Below are 15,482 nucleotides of genomic sequence, written 5' to 3' on the forward strand. Positions count from 1 at the left end.
GCAAGGAAGAAGTAGTTGTGGAGACAGTGCCGGGAGAGCAGGTGAAGAGAGCGCCAGTGAATACACTTACCCCGCCCCTTACAGATGCTGTTCTTCTCTCCTCAGTTACACCGGCAGCATCACGCTAGCGGCATGTAGCGCATGCGCAGTTCATATCGCGCAAACGAGGCGGTAGCTGCGGGAGAAAGTGGCCTTCTTCCGGGAGTCCGGGAGATGTCCCATGATTCCGGGAGTCTCACAGACATTACGAGAGAGTCGGCAAACCTGACATACCCCAGCAACGGTAATATAATACCAGAATAGCCAACTGTGTGTGTCTGTGTTTGTTTGTGTGTGTGTGGGGTCACTTAATGTCCACCCCTACCTTGAACAACAATACATGGTCATTGTTTTCTAGATTTGTCAAATAGCAGAAGTAAAAGAGTAAATATTAGACAGGGATAAATAAGTCATATAGAACACTTTGTGATGCAGGGGGTTTACAGTTTTCTGACAAAGAAAATCCTCAGGGTTTTTATTTTCTTAAGCCGGGTGTGGTGAGTCAGGAAAGCAGATGTTTCACAATGCCTGATTTATTCTTCCCTCTGGATTTTTACTGTATGTGAATGCACACTTATAAATGTAGTAATATTAGTGATTACATTTTGGAGAGAAAGAAATAGAGGGTTAAACACTGTGCGCTGCTAGGTGAATGTATAAATAAGGGTGAACCTCGCTGAATAAAATCAACACTGGACACACTGTAGATTAAATATACTTTATGTAAAAAAGAAAGAAAATGTGATTATTATCACAAGACAGAATAATAACACAAATAATTCATACAAACAATATATATATATTAAAATGTTAAAATATTGATAGCGTGCCAAAATGGCACAAATACAGCACTTGAAATTAGTAGGTAGTATGGGAATCTCCGTAAAGATCAGGGTATTGAATCAGTAAGGGTTAATTACAGTCGCTGGTAAGGCAGATTTATGCAGGTCAAGCAGGTGTTAGAAAGAAGGAAGTGCGCTGTTAGTACACAGAAAGTCAATTAGCGAGTAGATGGTAAACGCATAAACATTTTTTTCAGGCACATATGTGTATGCAGCAGTTTGTACTGTGGGGAATGGTAGTATAGCTCACCCTCAGCTTATTGTAGTTGTTTGCTGGGGGAGGCAGGGAGCCGGACAACTCAACGGCTCTACCCGATGGTGATGGTAGTGAGCGTCCCCAGATGTGCGTCCACAAATGGATCAGGCCCCGATAGACGGGGGACAGGCTGATGATAGTTCTTACTGCTGACCAAGAAAGAGACACGGTTGCTGCCAGGAGTGAGTAGCTCCGGGGGAGAGGGCGCGGCAGACCAGCTGTGTAACAAAGGTGAAGATCACGGAGATTTCCCACATAAAGCGGAAGTGACGTTGACGCGTTTCGTTTCTATGACAAACGGATACTTTTTCAAGACGGGTTTGTAACTTCTACCGGTGTGCTTTTAAAGGCTTAAGTGCTCCTTGTAAATAATCAATTAATCAATCAATTTAGCAGATAACACTAATAAAGAGTGTGTCCAGTGTTGTTACATGGTTCTTCAATATATATTTCAAATAAAACAAGTATCTCTTTATGATCAATTTGTTATACAACAATAATAAAGATTTAAAATATATTATAACAACTTACATTTTTTAAACAGCATTAACGGAAGTTGTGAGATTCATGGCTACTGATTTTGAGTAATTTATGTTAAAATTTGAAAGATCTCCAAATTTGTAAATTCATCTACTATATTTGGGAGTGACAATGTTGGTTTGGAAATCAGGGCAGCAAGTCATTGGCAAAAAGGGCTAGTTTGTGCTCCTGACCACCGATTTTCAAAACAGAAATATTTGGGTTAGCTCCAATGGCTCTAGCGAGGCCTTCTACACAAAGCATAAACTGGAGGGGTGACAGAGGACAACCCTGTCTGGTTCTATTTGATATATCAAATTTATCCGACAAGGAACCATTAATCCTAACCCTCGCCGTTGGTCTATCATATAGAGTCTAGATCCTGTGGAGGCAGGTATGGCCCAGTCCCAGGTGGCGTAAAGCGCCATTTATAGATCCCTAGTCTACCCTATCAAATGCTTGTTCGGCATCTTGGGCAAACACTAAGGTCCTTGCCCTCCTTTGGAATGACAGAAATGTGGTCTTCTAGGGAAACTTGGGATTTGTCTGATATGGAATTAAATGCATGTGGTAGAAGTGGGGCTTATTTTTTAAAAAATTATAATTTTAATAATAATGGAAAACCATCTGGTACGGGGCTTTTCCTTGGGGAGATGATTCTACGGCCTTAACTACCTTCTCAATCTGAAAGGGTTCATCTAAAGAGGCCGCATCTTTGTTAGTTAGGGTAGGATAATTCAAAGAATTCAGATAAGAAGCAATCGAGTCTTGATGAGATTATATAATTTGATGTAATGCAATCTAAAAGCTTTAGCTATATTCCGAGTTTCATTATGTGTAAGAACTTGGTCATCTTTAATGGTGTGGATAAAAGTTGTAGCACATTGTTCATGAAATGCTTTGGCCAAGAATCTGCCCGGCTTGTTTACCCACTGATAAAGGTGACTTCTACATCTGCTGTAAAATAATTAAATTTGATCTGATTGAAGGTTATTAAGGGAGGCACAGGCCTCCTGAAGTTCAATGTGTTATTTAGTGGTATAAGAGATCTTATGTGAGGTTTTCTAAAAGTTTGATTTTATCTAATCCGTGCTTGCTTCTAACACCCTCTTTGCCCCTAACACACTCTTTACCCCAGTGGCTACCTACCCTTAGATAGAGAGATTGAAATATAGATAAATAGAAAGATAAATGGGTACTTTTCACGTCCCTGTCACCTTGCGTGGCTCGCTGCGCTCGCCCACGATACGGGCTTGGTGGCTTACTACGCTGGCCACACTATCTAAAGTCAACTCCATGCTAACGTTGATAATGGGGGTATGAACTATCCACGTTGGTATGGAGTTTATTTTAGAAAGTGTGGTGAGCGCCGACCCGGAAGTAGCACTCGGCCATGCTGGCGCCGTGAATCTACACAAGTACCTATAAATAGGTGGTTTGTATGTGGCAAGGCAATGATCATAGATGAAATGCAGTAACAGGCGACCCAATACAGGTAATTAACTAATATTAATTACTGATAATATCTGCCTGGTATACATTCAAACTTAACAAAAATATGTCTAGCCAATCACCGCCTAAAGTCTCCAGTGCCGCCTCTGCATCCATTCCAATCAGCCACCCTTTGACTGACCCGGCTGTAGCAGCACAGCAAGAGGTGCTGCAATAGTCAGATCCTCCCATTAAGTATGAGATACATGCTGTGCCCAGTGCTGCCTGCTTTAGCTGCTATCTAGCCTTATCCCTTCTCTAACCCTAGCAACTGCTCATAGTTCTGCCTGTCTTTAACCCCCTTCTTGCCCCAGCTGCTATTTTCACCTACGCAATCCTTGTCCTCAGCAGTACTTGCCCCTAACCTCCTCTTTGCCCCAGTGGCTACCTCCTGTTATAAAGACAGAAAAAGAGATAGATAGATCTGGGGTATTTATGTGTCAATTATACTAAGAATATATTAGCATGCCTCTTTGTTTTAAAGGTGGGTCTGTCTTCTCCATGAAATAAATGAAGATGTCATAAACGCCAACTAATGTGAACCAAAATTAATGGCATTACATCCGGCCTTATATTTGAATGGCATAACATCTGGTGCTATATTTTGTTTATATAATAGAACTTTACAATTATTTTGCTACATGATTCCACTGTTGACAATAATGACAACTTGTATGAATGCTGACAAACCCCCATCCCTACTACTACCACCACCACCACCACCACCACAAACATCTGTATTACACCCAGAACATGCTAGCCTGACACACATCTGGGGTGAAATGTAATAGGATGAAAGAATCAGAAAGTGAGAGATTTGGTAAGAAATCTCCAGGTTTTTTTTAAAGTGGCAATCATTTACACTGTCAAATCAAACTGGTTTTGCAGTGTAAATGATTGCCGCTTTAAAAAACTGGAGATTTCTTACCAAATCACTAATTTTTTGAATCTCTCTTTTTGAATCTCTCTAAAACTTTTGTTATTGCCCATACTTACTCATCACGTCACCATATGATAAATATGCAGACTCTACTTAAAATCAACCAATAACCATATAATTGTAAAAATAAATAATAGTCAAGGCTGCCAGGGGCAACTATGGACTTAAGGCCCCCTTACACTTGTCAACTTATTGTCTCAACAAATTGAACCTGATTGACTCGAGATTTATCCTATGTGCAGGAGGTTCAATCTCTTCCAATCTCTTGGTTATACTCAATGGCACAGGATTGTAGATTGTGTCCTACACATCAGGCACATAAGATTTTGTCAGGCGGCACATCAGATCTCGTCAGATAAATTGACTCAAATTGGATGAAATCTCACAAAATCTCACAAGTGTAAGGGGCCCTTAAGGTAGTTAGGAGAGACAGATCCAGAGAGGTGGAATCACCCAACCCCCACTCCCCCCCCCCCCAAAAAAAAAAGTCAAACAAAAACTGTAAATGGAGGCAATGTACTCCTTGGCAGCTGGCCTAAGCTATACCCAACAAGCCTGGTCTGAGTAATTAGTCCCTCTCCCTTCTCTTGGCAACCATGGCAATAACAAGAGAAGTACCGTATATACTCGAGTATAAGACAGGTTTATACTCGAGTGGGGGTCACATTGCGGGGAGACGGGAGAATGGAGCTGCCAATGCCGGAAGTGTGGAACACGGGGCTGCCAGGAGCGGAGTGAGGAACTCCGGCGCTGGGGACCCTACACTATTGCTGCTGCAGAGACCCGGGGAGAGACAGGAGCACACCCGGTGCAGGGGAGCTGCAGCTGGGAACCTGCACTGGTGCTGCGGAGATCCGTGCTGGGGACAGAGAGGAGGAGATCCAGCCTGAGTGCAGTGCTGATGAGAGGAGGTATGGTGGGGAGACAGAGCAGATTAGGATGGACACCTGTTGTCACAACTATTTCAAACCCCTGCTCTCCCTTCCTCCCCATGGCTTATACTCGAGTCAATAAGATTCCCAGTTTTTGGGGTAAAATTAGGTGCTTCGGCTTATATTCGGGTCAGCTTATACTTGAGTATATACGGGTATTCTCATTTTGTTAGGGGCACACTTGTATAAATTAAAACTTAACTTTTATTTGTTCTACAATTTAAAAGAGAAAATAGGAGTGAGACTTCCCTATTTGACACAAATCCACAAAATAAATATGTAACACAAATATACTGTATACAGTGAGAATTAACAGAGGTATGCAGGTATATTGTATTAACATATGATCTTTATACACCTTAGGGAATTTTTGCTATTTACCACTGTCTTCAATTGACAATTGCGATTTGTCATTCATTTTAAGTTATACAAGTGTGCCCCCAACAAAACAAGAGTACTTTTCTCTTGTACCTGAGCTTTCTCTCTGGGAAACACCTCCACTGTTACTGATTGGTTATACCAGGCCTATACCGACATCCTTGTGGACAATGCATAAGAATTTCTGCATACAGTTTTGGATATCACCTGTGGTATTGGTACACCGGTATTCTTACCTCTCCACCTCACCCCCCCCCCCATTCCTAATTAATACACCCTTGACAACAGTAAAGCGAAAAAGTAACAAGGTAGCTTCAAGGATAAATTATATACCAAAATCAAATGCTCATAACAAAAATCATACACACATGTGCATTGGACCTAATATGAGTCTAATACAAAATCATTTAACCATAGTGGGCCGAGGGTGAGTATTTTTTTTTTATTTCTGTTATTTATGCACAAGATGGAGAGTTGTTGCTGCAGTATCAGAGAACCTTTATGGTTTTATTAAAGTATAATATGCATATTTCACAAGCAATCCAAGTGGCTATACATAAGGGGATAATTATACGTGGCCTATGCTGGCTGTAATCAGAGGGTATATGTTGCCGGAACCAGCCAGTACACAGAGGAACGTACAGAGAATTCACTGGGCAGTATTCAATGAGAAAAATTCTCCGTGTTTTATGGAGAATTTTTGCTTTTTTCGCCTTGGACGGAGCATTTTGCTCTCCAAAAGTGAACCACCCTATTCAATGTGAAATATTCGCTGTCTTTCTAAGTGATTTTCGCCGTCTCTCTCCGTGTAGAAATTCTCCATCTTTTGATGGAGAGCTGGAATGTGAACTTTTAAACTAAAAGGTTTTTTTTTTTTATTTTGGTGTAAAAAAATCAGGGTTTTTTTTCTGTGAAGGGGCATGTTATTTTTATTCATGTGCTTATAGCACATGAATATATATTTAATAAAAAAAAAATATATATTTTATTTTTAATTTTTTTTTACACAGTGCAGCCAGCAGGGGGCCGGAGCGCTCGAGCCGCTCATTAGATATTCATATATTCACTGCACCCGATCGTTAATATGCACGATCGGGTGCAGTGAATACTGGGTCCCCCGCTGGCTATAGGGGGGGCAGCCTGTGCTGCCTGGGTCCCGGGGAGCCCACCTCCCCTCCACATTCCTCTGGAGCAGCCAGGGAGACTTTAATCTCTCTGGCTGCTTCCGTCCCCCGGCTCCCTGAAAGCTCCCTGCCGCGGACGCTCGTCCGCTGCAGGGGTTAAGACTCGCCGCGAGTGGCGGCGAGTCTTAAATACATTGAATAGTGTATAAAGTGCCGTGACGGAGAATCTCCAAACATGGAGAATCTCCGCAAAAACACGGAGAGTGCATGGCGAGTGAAATAAAACACTCGCCATGCACGGAGAATTTTCTCATTAAATACTGCCCACTGTATCACGGATGCATGCACAGTAAGAAAACATCAACTGACGTATGTACATACTTACAGACAATAACAAATTTTTGTTCCGCAGAGGATTTCTACCCCAATGGTTCTGAATAAACAGTATTTTTTTTTGGGGGGGGGGGTGTTGGATTTAAGTTAAGGACCAACTTCACCTGTCTATTAGGAATTGGGTGTGACCGGTCTCATCACCTTGAAAATTCTGTGGTTGGTGGTGCTCCCAGAGTCAGAGGAAAGATATTGATTTACAAAGAGGAGCTTCTTTTGGGAAAGAGTGTGGGGCCACGCAGGAGTTATTGTTTGTATCAGGGATGAGATAAAGATATCACAAAATCCACACTCTGTGAACATAAGCGGCGCTGCAGTCGCTGTGCCGGGACTGCAATTTATGTCCATTTATGAGGCGAGATTTTTGCTGTTTCTTTGGGATGATATACAGATTTATGTGTCAATTTAAGAATACAGCTTAATTAGAAATCTGAACAGATTACTGTTCAATGGATATGATTGTAATCATAAAAACCTCATTGTACCATTCTAATTGCAAAGGAGGGATACACTTTGTCTCCACCTTCATGCTTAAATCATATTGGAAATCATAGCAATGAAGGTACTGAGGGGCAGATTTATTAAGCTCGGTGAAGTGATAAAATGTCTGGTTTTTATCACCGGCCAATCAGCTCCTACCTATCATTTTTCAAACCAAGCCTGTAACTTCACAGTTAGGAGCTGATTGGTCGGTGATAAAGGAACAGCCACATTATCACTTCGCCGAGCTTAATAAATCTGCCCCTGAGTACATTATTATCATTCTAACAATGGCCCTTATTCTGATTGACGCGGACTTTACCGCATTCTTACGGATCGCGTCTTTTCGGCGTCTGCGCATGCGTGGAGAACGCAACGCGCATGTGCCACGCCTTGACTCCGTACCAGTTCGGCCAAATCCCGTACAAAACTGTTCCCCGCAATCAGTCGGGAAATATGGGCGTATTATGGGCGTCATGCGGAATGTCACATGGGCGTAGTTTCAAAGTGGGCAAAACGGGGCGGAAACATGGGCGGACACGGGGGAGTACACTTATGTTGGGGGGCGTACATTCGGATAGCACTCCGAATGCACGCGATCAAAAGGGGAAGAAATGTGCGGTGTCCACAAGTGTACTATTGCTTTGCGGACACCACTCGTTCATGCGGTAGGCGAACGTACGCCTAATGACTACAAGCATTAACACCTGAACCCAATAGAATCTACTCCTTTACTCATTACTCACTAATAGGCCGCTTGTCAGTGCTTTAATTGAAACCATTGCTGCTTCAAGGAACCCTTACTAAACACCCACATATCCTGTACTTGTCAGACACTTTAAAACTGCTAACAATGGACATGACAGAATATTAATACTAGCAATACACATGTGTATTCGACATGTACTCATGAAACCACACATTTTTGGGTAAAGTAAAAAAATTTATTTCTATACATGTCACAGTCAATGCCACTGTGATGCAATGACCAAAAAAGTATATGTGTAGATTGTTTATAATCTTTTACACAGGGTGTAATACAAACCATTGCACTTAAATTGCTGTAAGGGTTAATGTGTGCAATGCATGTGTTAGGCATGCTTGTAAGGATATATTGGCATTTAATTGATTCCAATTCCAAATAAGCAGTTTTTTACGAGGATAGGTAATTGAATAAGTGGGTCATGTGATGTCTTGCAGAAGATACTTAATAGTGGGTTGTTTGGCGTAAATACTCCGCTTACGTGCGGTAGCACCGCTTGGCTCCCGTTCGGATGCGGTATTCCCGAGCATACTCTGTAATACTCTGTAATACCGTGCAGAATCGGAGTGTTTCTCCCGCACACGCATGGTTTGTATGTCGTCCGTAAACACGCCCTGTTCTTAAAGAGTGAGTCCGTCCGAATGCGGAGGACACGTGGGCGTTTCTACGGACGATGGCCGCATGCGGCAAAACACCGTAGCGTGCGGACCGCTCCGTAAGAATGCGGGAATATCCGCACCGATCAGAATAAGGGCCCATGTCTCTAATGATTTGATTGGATTGGTGTGGGTCACAGCTCCATAAGCAACTGACCAAGAGTGGAGCTTTGTTATTAATTTGAAAATATATATATTTTCTTTTTTCAGGGTCTGAACCATTACAGTTGCCAAACTGGATGCTTCTAAATCCCCTTATTTTGTTTAATTATAATTGTATCTTTACATTGTAAAATGTATTGCGTGTGTGTATATAATTTTAACGTGAACCAATAAAAGTGATATTTTATTTACACATGTGCCAGTGACAATACACCTAGGACTTTTTCTTTTTGAGTGCCCCAAAAATGAGAGTCTTCTTTTCTCCTTGTAAATCAGTATGTACATACCTCCCAATATTCTTGTATGCAGACTTAGAACTCCTGCGTGGCCCCACACACTTTCCCAAAAGTGTGGTAAGGTGTGGGATCACAGTGCCACCCATGACTGGGACTCGGATCACAAAACATTGTGAGTGTCCCACGAAAATCAGGGCAGTTGGGAGGCATGGTATGTATAATAGACACTTTGTAACAGCACCTGAATGAGCCTCACAATTTGCAAGGGCTTTGCCAGCCAGCACTACATCACTTCCTATGAGTTAAAAGCAGCACACTGCATTGTTGCAAATTACTGCGCACACTTAACCAGTATTTCCCAACAGTGCATAGCTTCCAGATACCCTGGTTGGAACACAGGTGTATTCATTACTGGCTGACAATGAGGGCAAATGCAGGATTTTCAGAAGGGGGTTTCCAGAGGGGAGGAGCAAAGCACGGAGATGGACACTTAGGTGACCCAGTATACTCCGGGTCAGTTAAAGTATTATAGATAGACCAAATGTATATAAATAATAATAATATTAAAAACAAAATATATATATATATATATATATACACACATACATACATACATACATATATATACAGCAGTGTAGGCCTCTGGGCATAACAATGTATTGGGGACCCTACCGATCCTCCAGCGGTAAGGGTTGGGGAAGCTTTGATGTCCCGCAGGTGGTAGGGGGTATTATATCAACCACTCAGCATGTAGGGCCTGGATCAGTAATTTCCACTAATTACCCCTTTACTGCACAGATGGTGGGAGATGGGATGGGAGAAGAGGGCATTGGGCTGAATGAAGGGGCCCTGATACATAACTTCCAGGGTGGTAGAGGATGTTTAATATGCAGATGAGGAGTGTATAGTGGAGTGGGCTGCTTATTCATAATTTTCTGGTGGGAGGACAGCTTGCTTGACTGCAGATATCTTCAGTTCCCGGAAATAGATTTCTTAGCTTTTACTGGAATTAAAAACTAGAGAATCCCACCTACCAAATGGTACTGGGGACTAGGGGATCAGAGTTCAGAAGGCAGAGCAATCTGCCAAGGAGTATATAAAACTACATACCAGGTGTGTGAAGCTGGAGCAGTAACCAGCTGCTGGATGGCCGATATCTCTGGTTTTGGGAAAAGTAGAGACAAGCTACTAGTGTACATCAAAGGGGAAGAGTCCCAGCTTTTGGAATATACCCTCAGAAAAACTCTAAGTCAGACAGAACCTGAAATATCTGACTAGGATGTGCAATTAAAAGGCTTGGATGGGGATCACTGCTTTGAAGTAAGATATCTCCGGTTCCCAAGGACCAATTTTTAAAATTCTTGTACCCATGGAAAGAGTCTCAGGGGTGAATTTATGAAGCTTGGAGAAGAGTTATCTATCCCCATAAAGAACGTTATGAGCAAGGTGATAATGGTTCAGCCAATCAGCTACAATATGTAAATTGACAGGTAAGAGCTGATTGGCTGAACCATTATCACCTTGCTCATAACGTTCTTTATGGGGATAGATAACACTTCTCCAAGCTTCATAAATTCACCCCTCAGACCCTCAGCTTTCAGTCTATGGACCTTAGTCTCCTGGGGGGGGGGGGGTTCCTGGGTACTCCGAAACCACCCTGTGTGCGCTACTGCATATTTTAAAAGATATTTGGTTGTGATACTGAGGAGATCTGTGAAACATGCACTATTAGGGATAAACAGACAGAATAAATAACCCTGAGATTTTTCAGATTGGCAGCTAGAAATCTGACACAGGTTACCGGAATGACTCCAATGTAACACACAAGAAATAAAGCCAGTAACTAGTACTAGACATATTTCATCATTGTTGCTGTTGCGATTACTATTAAGATCTTCTTATAAATAGTTAATACTCCCCTTGGCACTGCTATTTTTTGTCATTATAAAGTGACTTCTTGTCCTCACATTATAGTTGGCTATCACATTACTTGCTGCTATCTCTAGCAGTAATGGCCATGCATGTCTAACTATGAGTATGTGCACATGAAGTCCACACCCTATGTTTGAGCGATTGCAGTCAGGGCTGTTTTAACAGCATTGTAGGCCCTGAGCAAAGCAATGCACTGGGGCCCCTACCCTCCCATTTTCAGGAATTGAAAAAAAAATCATAACATGCCCCTCCTGTCGTCCTGCACCATCTCTTCACTTGCTTCCATACAATGAATGGCTGTCAGCACTGGCTCCAGTCAGCACTGGCTCCAGCCATCCAATAAGCCTGCTGAAAATGCTGACAGACATTCTCTCTACTGCCTCCCAAGAAGCTCATGAGGTAGATGCTCACAGCCTAATCTGCTCCTGCTTGAATATTCCTAGAATTGGGGGGGTCCTTGGGCAGGTGCCCATTAAGCCCATACGTTAAGATGGCCCATGATTGCAGTATATGCAAGCAGTGAGCCATTAAACAAGGCACTGCTACCAATTTGCCAGGCTACAATTATAACACAGAATTGTAACTCGATAACAGTGTATAATAAAGGTACAAGTACTGTACAAAGCCTACGCAAATGGCAAAGAGGGTTTTGATAAGCGCTCATGTAGTTCATATTTTGTACTTCCTTTCTTACACACTTCTGACACAGGATAAACTAGACCATTTATCTTATGAATATCCCAGGCTTCAAAAAGCTGTGTGCAGATGTGTTTCATCAGTTACAGCTATAGGTTAGGGTACACAGTATGCCGCTACAGCTCATCAGGTGCATGAGATCTTACCGTTTACCCATCTTTGTTCTATTGTGACATTTAAAGCACAGAATTCTTTATAAAACACCCACATGTATGCCACAAGGTACATTAAAAGTTAGGAAGTTGATAAAAACTGTTAAGTCCATATATATTTGGACACTGACACAATTTTTGGCTTACCAAAACCTATTTAACTTAAGGCCCATACACACTGGGTGATTTTGCCCATTGTTTGTAAGGACAACGATGGTGAGGATAATCGCTGGGCTGAAAACCACCCTTAGCCATTTTCCTGGGGGTGGACAACATTCCATAGCAGGACGCTATGGAAAAACCATCCACTCCATCGCTGATATGGCTGATATATCGATGGACCATTGGCTAGTGTGTACCATAGATATATCTGTGAACAGCATCTAAAGAGATATCGGCGCATCATTCTGTGTGTACGAGCCATCTGCCGACCACTTATACAGTCGCTTCAAGAGTCGCCTGTGACCATAGGTGCCGATTTATGATTTTGCTGGTGGGTGCTCAAGCCAAAAATATAGGAGTGGCTTCATGGGGACGGGGTGTGGCCACAAAATAATACCAATTTATATTATGGAGCACAGTTGTCTCCAATATTCAAATTCCGACAACAGAGTTCCACATACATAAATGCCCCCAGAGTGCAGGTACATAAATGCCCCCACAGTGCAGGTACATAAATGCCCCCACAGTGCAGGTACTCCGTGGACAGAATATACTCTTCCCGGCATACTGTCTCCCAGGTGCGGGTCCGGCGATATGGGTGCTGCAGCCGCAAATTAACAAGTTAATATGGTGGCCCAGCAGCGGGACTCGGGCCCGCGGGTGCTCATCAATTTCCGTGACCTTGAGCACCCACAGAATCGGCACCTATGCCTGTGATTGAGAGATCAAAGGGCAGACCCATGCAAATGTGCCCACCCAGTTGTGATGTCAGTCCCAATAGATCAGGAATCGTGTATGGAGAACACGCTGCCCAGTCTGTCTGTAGATATAGCTGCAGATCAATTGATCAATTGATCTGCAGCTATATCTATCAGTGTGTACCCTGCTTTGCTTTATCTTCACTTGTTACATCTACCCCACCTGCAGAGCTTTGAGCAGAACTGCTTTGCCCAGCGGTTTGCTTTTTTGCATTTTAAGCAAATCTGAATCAGGCTCTATATTATATCAGATCCCAGTGCAGCTAAATAATTCTAATTTGTTGCTAAAGTATCTACCAGTGATTGGCTGCATAACAGCACCACTCCACAGGACCAAGGCCCTCATTCTGGTTCACTCGGTAAGCTGTGGAGCTCGATGCTTTCCATGTCCCAGAGAGGCCACCCTTTATGAAAACACATCCCCTCGCATGTCCCAAAGCAGGAGAAATCATTCGATGATTTCTCCTGGACACGCAAATATAAGTCAGTGGAGAGACTGACTTATAGTTGCGTGTGCTGGGATGAAGACAGGGCAGGTGGCTGATGTCATGTGACGTCAGCCGTCCGCCCCCACACAATCTGTCATGGCTGCATTTACATGGGAACGCCCAGCATTTGCATGACAATATGCACATGTGCAAGGCAAAGCCATAGGTTCCTGGTGTGAACATGCCGAGGACTGGATGGATTTGAACTGGCCCCCAAATTCTCAGTGCAATTCTGAAATACATTCATTGAGATGTAGGATATTTCACAGCTACAATTTGATTAATATATGTATTTAAGATATATATAATAGCCAATATCATGGTTAAAATATATGGATATATTTTAATGTACTAAATATAAAGTGCATACAATACTTGTAAACAGGACAAATAGCATGGGTGTACATGGGATACTGATGTTTTACCAGGGCGATATACACAGATGATCCGGCTTGTGAAATGGTTCTCATTTAAAGGTTCTGCCAGTGGCTAAGAAGTTGTTTGCTCCTGAAGTCACCATTGTGCGCTGCATCTCCCCACACTGTCTAATACTGACATCGGGATCCAGGATGCAGCAATGGGGAAAGGGCACAGTAGTAGCACGTCCCAGGCCCACATCTTATTGGAGAAAAGAGGCTTCAATGACTAATTCCCCACGCCAAATATCTTACTTTCTTTTCCCCCCGACCTGCTTCTTGTAACTGCCTGTGGTACTGCACAGTAATAGAGGCACACAGATGTTTCCCAGCATGTGCCTCTACCCCTCCACAACCCATGTTAGCCTCTACCCACATCGTTCCTAAAACATCCTCATGTGTTTCTCTAATACTTCCACTTCATGTGTTCCTGTGACCACCTATCTATGGGGCCGATTCAGGATCACTCTGTGTTATCGGAATTCGTCCCCAGCCTTGATTGTCAGAATTTGCGTATGTGCAAACCCCCGGCAACGAACAGCTTCGGCGCGTTACACAGTCTCCGGGCCATTCGCTGCTGGGAGGGAGGGCCAGGTGGAAACGGGGCTGGACCATGGGAACGCCCAGCGTTTTATGCCGATGCCTGCCAGGGTTGGGCTGCTGATGTTACAGGATGTCAGTGCCCGCACTGTCTTCGGGGATTTGTGGAGGAAATAAAAGTCGGTTAAGACACTTATTTCCGAAGGTAGGAGAAATCATTCACTGTTTTGCGACCATGGAATGATTTATCCTGCTAGTGGCTGCATGCAAGGGGATGTGTTAGCTAACATCCCCTCACATGGTACCGAGGGGAATTCAGCAGCAAGTGGGTGGCCGGCGTTCGGCCGGGCGGAGTCTGAGCGCTTGGTAAGCAGAGATCTTCTTGTTTTATCAAAAGTGGTCATATCGCAGCCATTTACTGCTGATACAGAGGGCCTTACTCTAGTTCACTCTTTCTGACAAAATCCTTCTTAGATGGAGAAACCATGTGCACTGCAGGGGGGCAGATGTTACTTGTGCAGAGAGAATTAGTTTTGGGTGGGGTTTTACTTCAAAGTGATATTTATATTGCAGTGTAAAAATAAAGCAGTCAGTATTTACCCTGCACAGAAAAAAAAAAAATCATCCAAATTGATACTTGTTTCCTAGCTTGGCGCCACGATTTTAATTGTATGCAATCGGGTTGCAAAAATCGGGTCAATCGCATCACATGCAACTAAATTGCATGCGATGCGATTGACCCGACCGACCCGATTTTTTACATTGGAACCAATGGTAAATGTCCCCCAGACCCCATTTTTCATTGTATGCCCCCCCATTGTTAACACCACGCCACGGTCAACATGAACCCGAAGTGCGGCGAGCGGCGGCGGTACGCGTCCTCCGACCTTTTCATACCCCCACTATCCACGTCGGCGTGGAGTTGATTTCATATAGTCGGCGTGGAGTTGATTTCATATAGTGTGGCAAGCGCAGCGAGCCACCGAGCCCGAAGCGTGGCGAGCGGACACGCATTACTTCAGGCGTATTACGTGTCCGCTCGCCACGCTTCGGGCTCGGTGGCTCGCTGCGCTCACCACACTGTTTAAAATCAACTCCACGCCGACGTGGATAGTGGGGGTATGAAAAGG

This window comes from Crinia signifera, chromosome 1, assembly GCF_055691185.1.
Source record: "Crinia signifera chromosome 1, ASM5569118v1, whole genome shotgun sequence".
Lineage (NCBI taxonomy): Eukaryota > Metazoa > Chordata > Amphibia > Anura > Myobatrachidae > Crinia > Crinia signifera.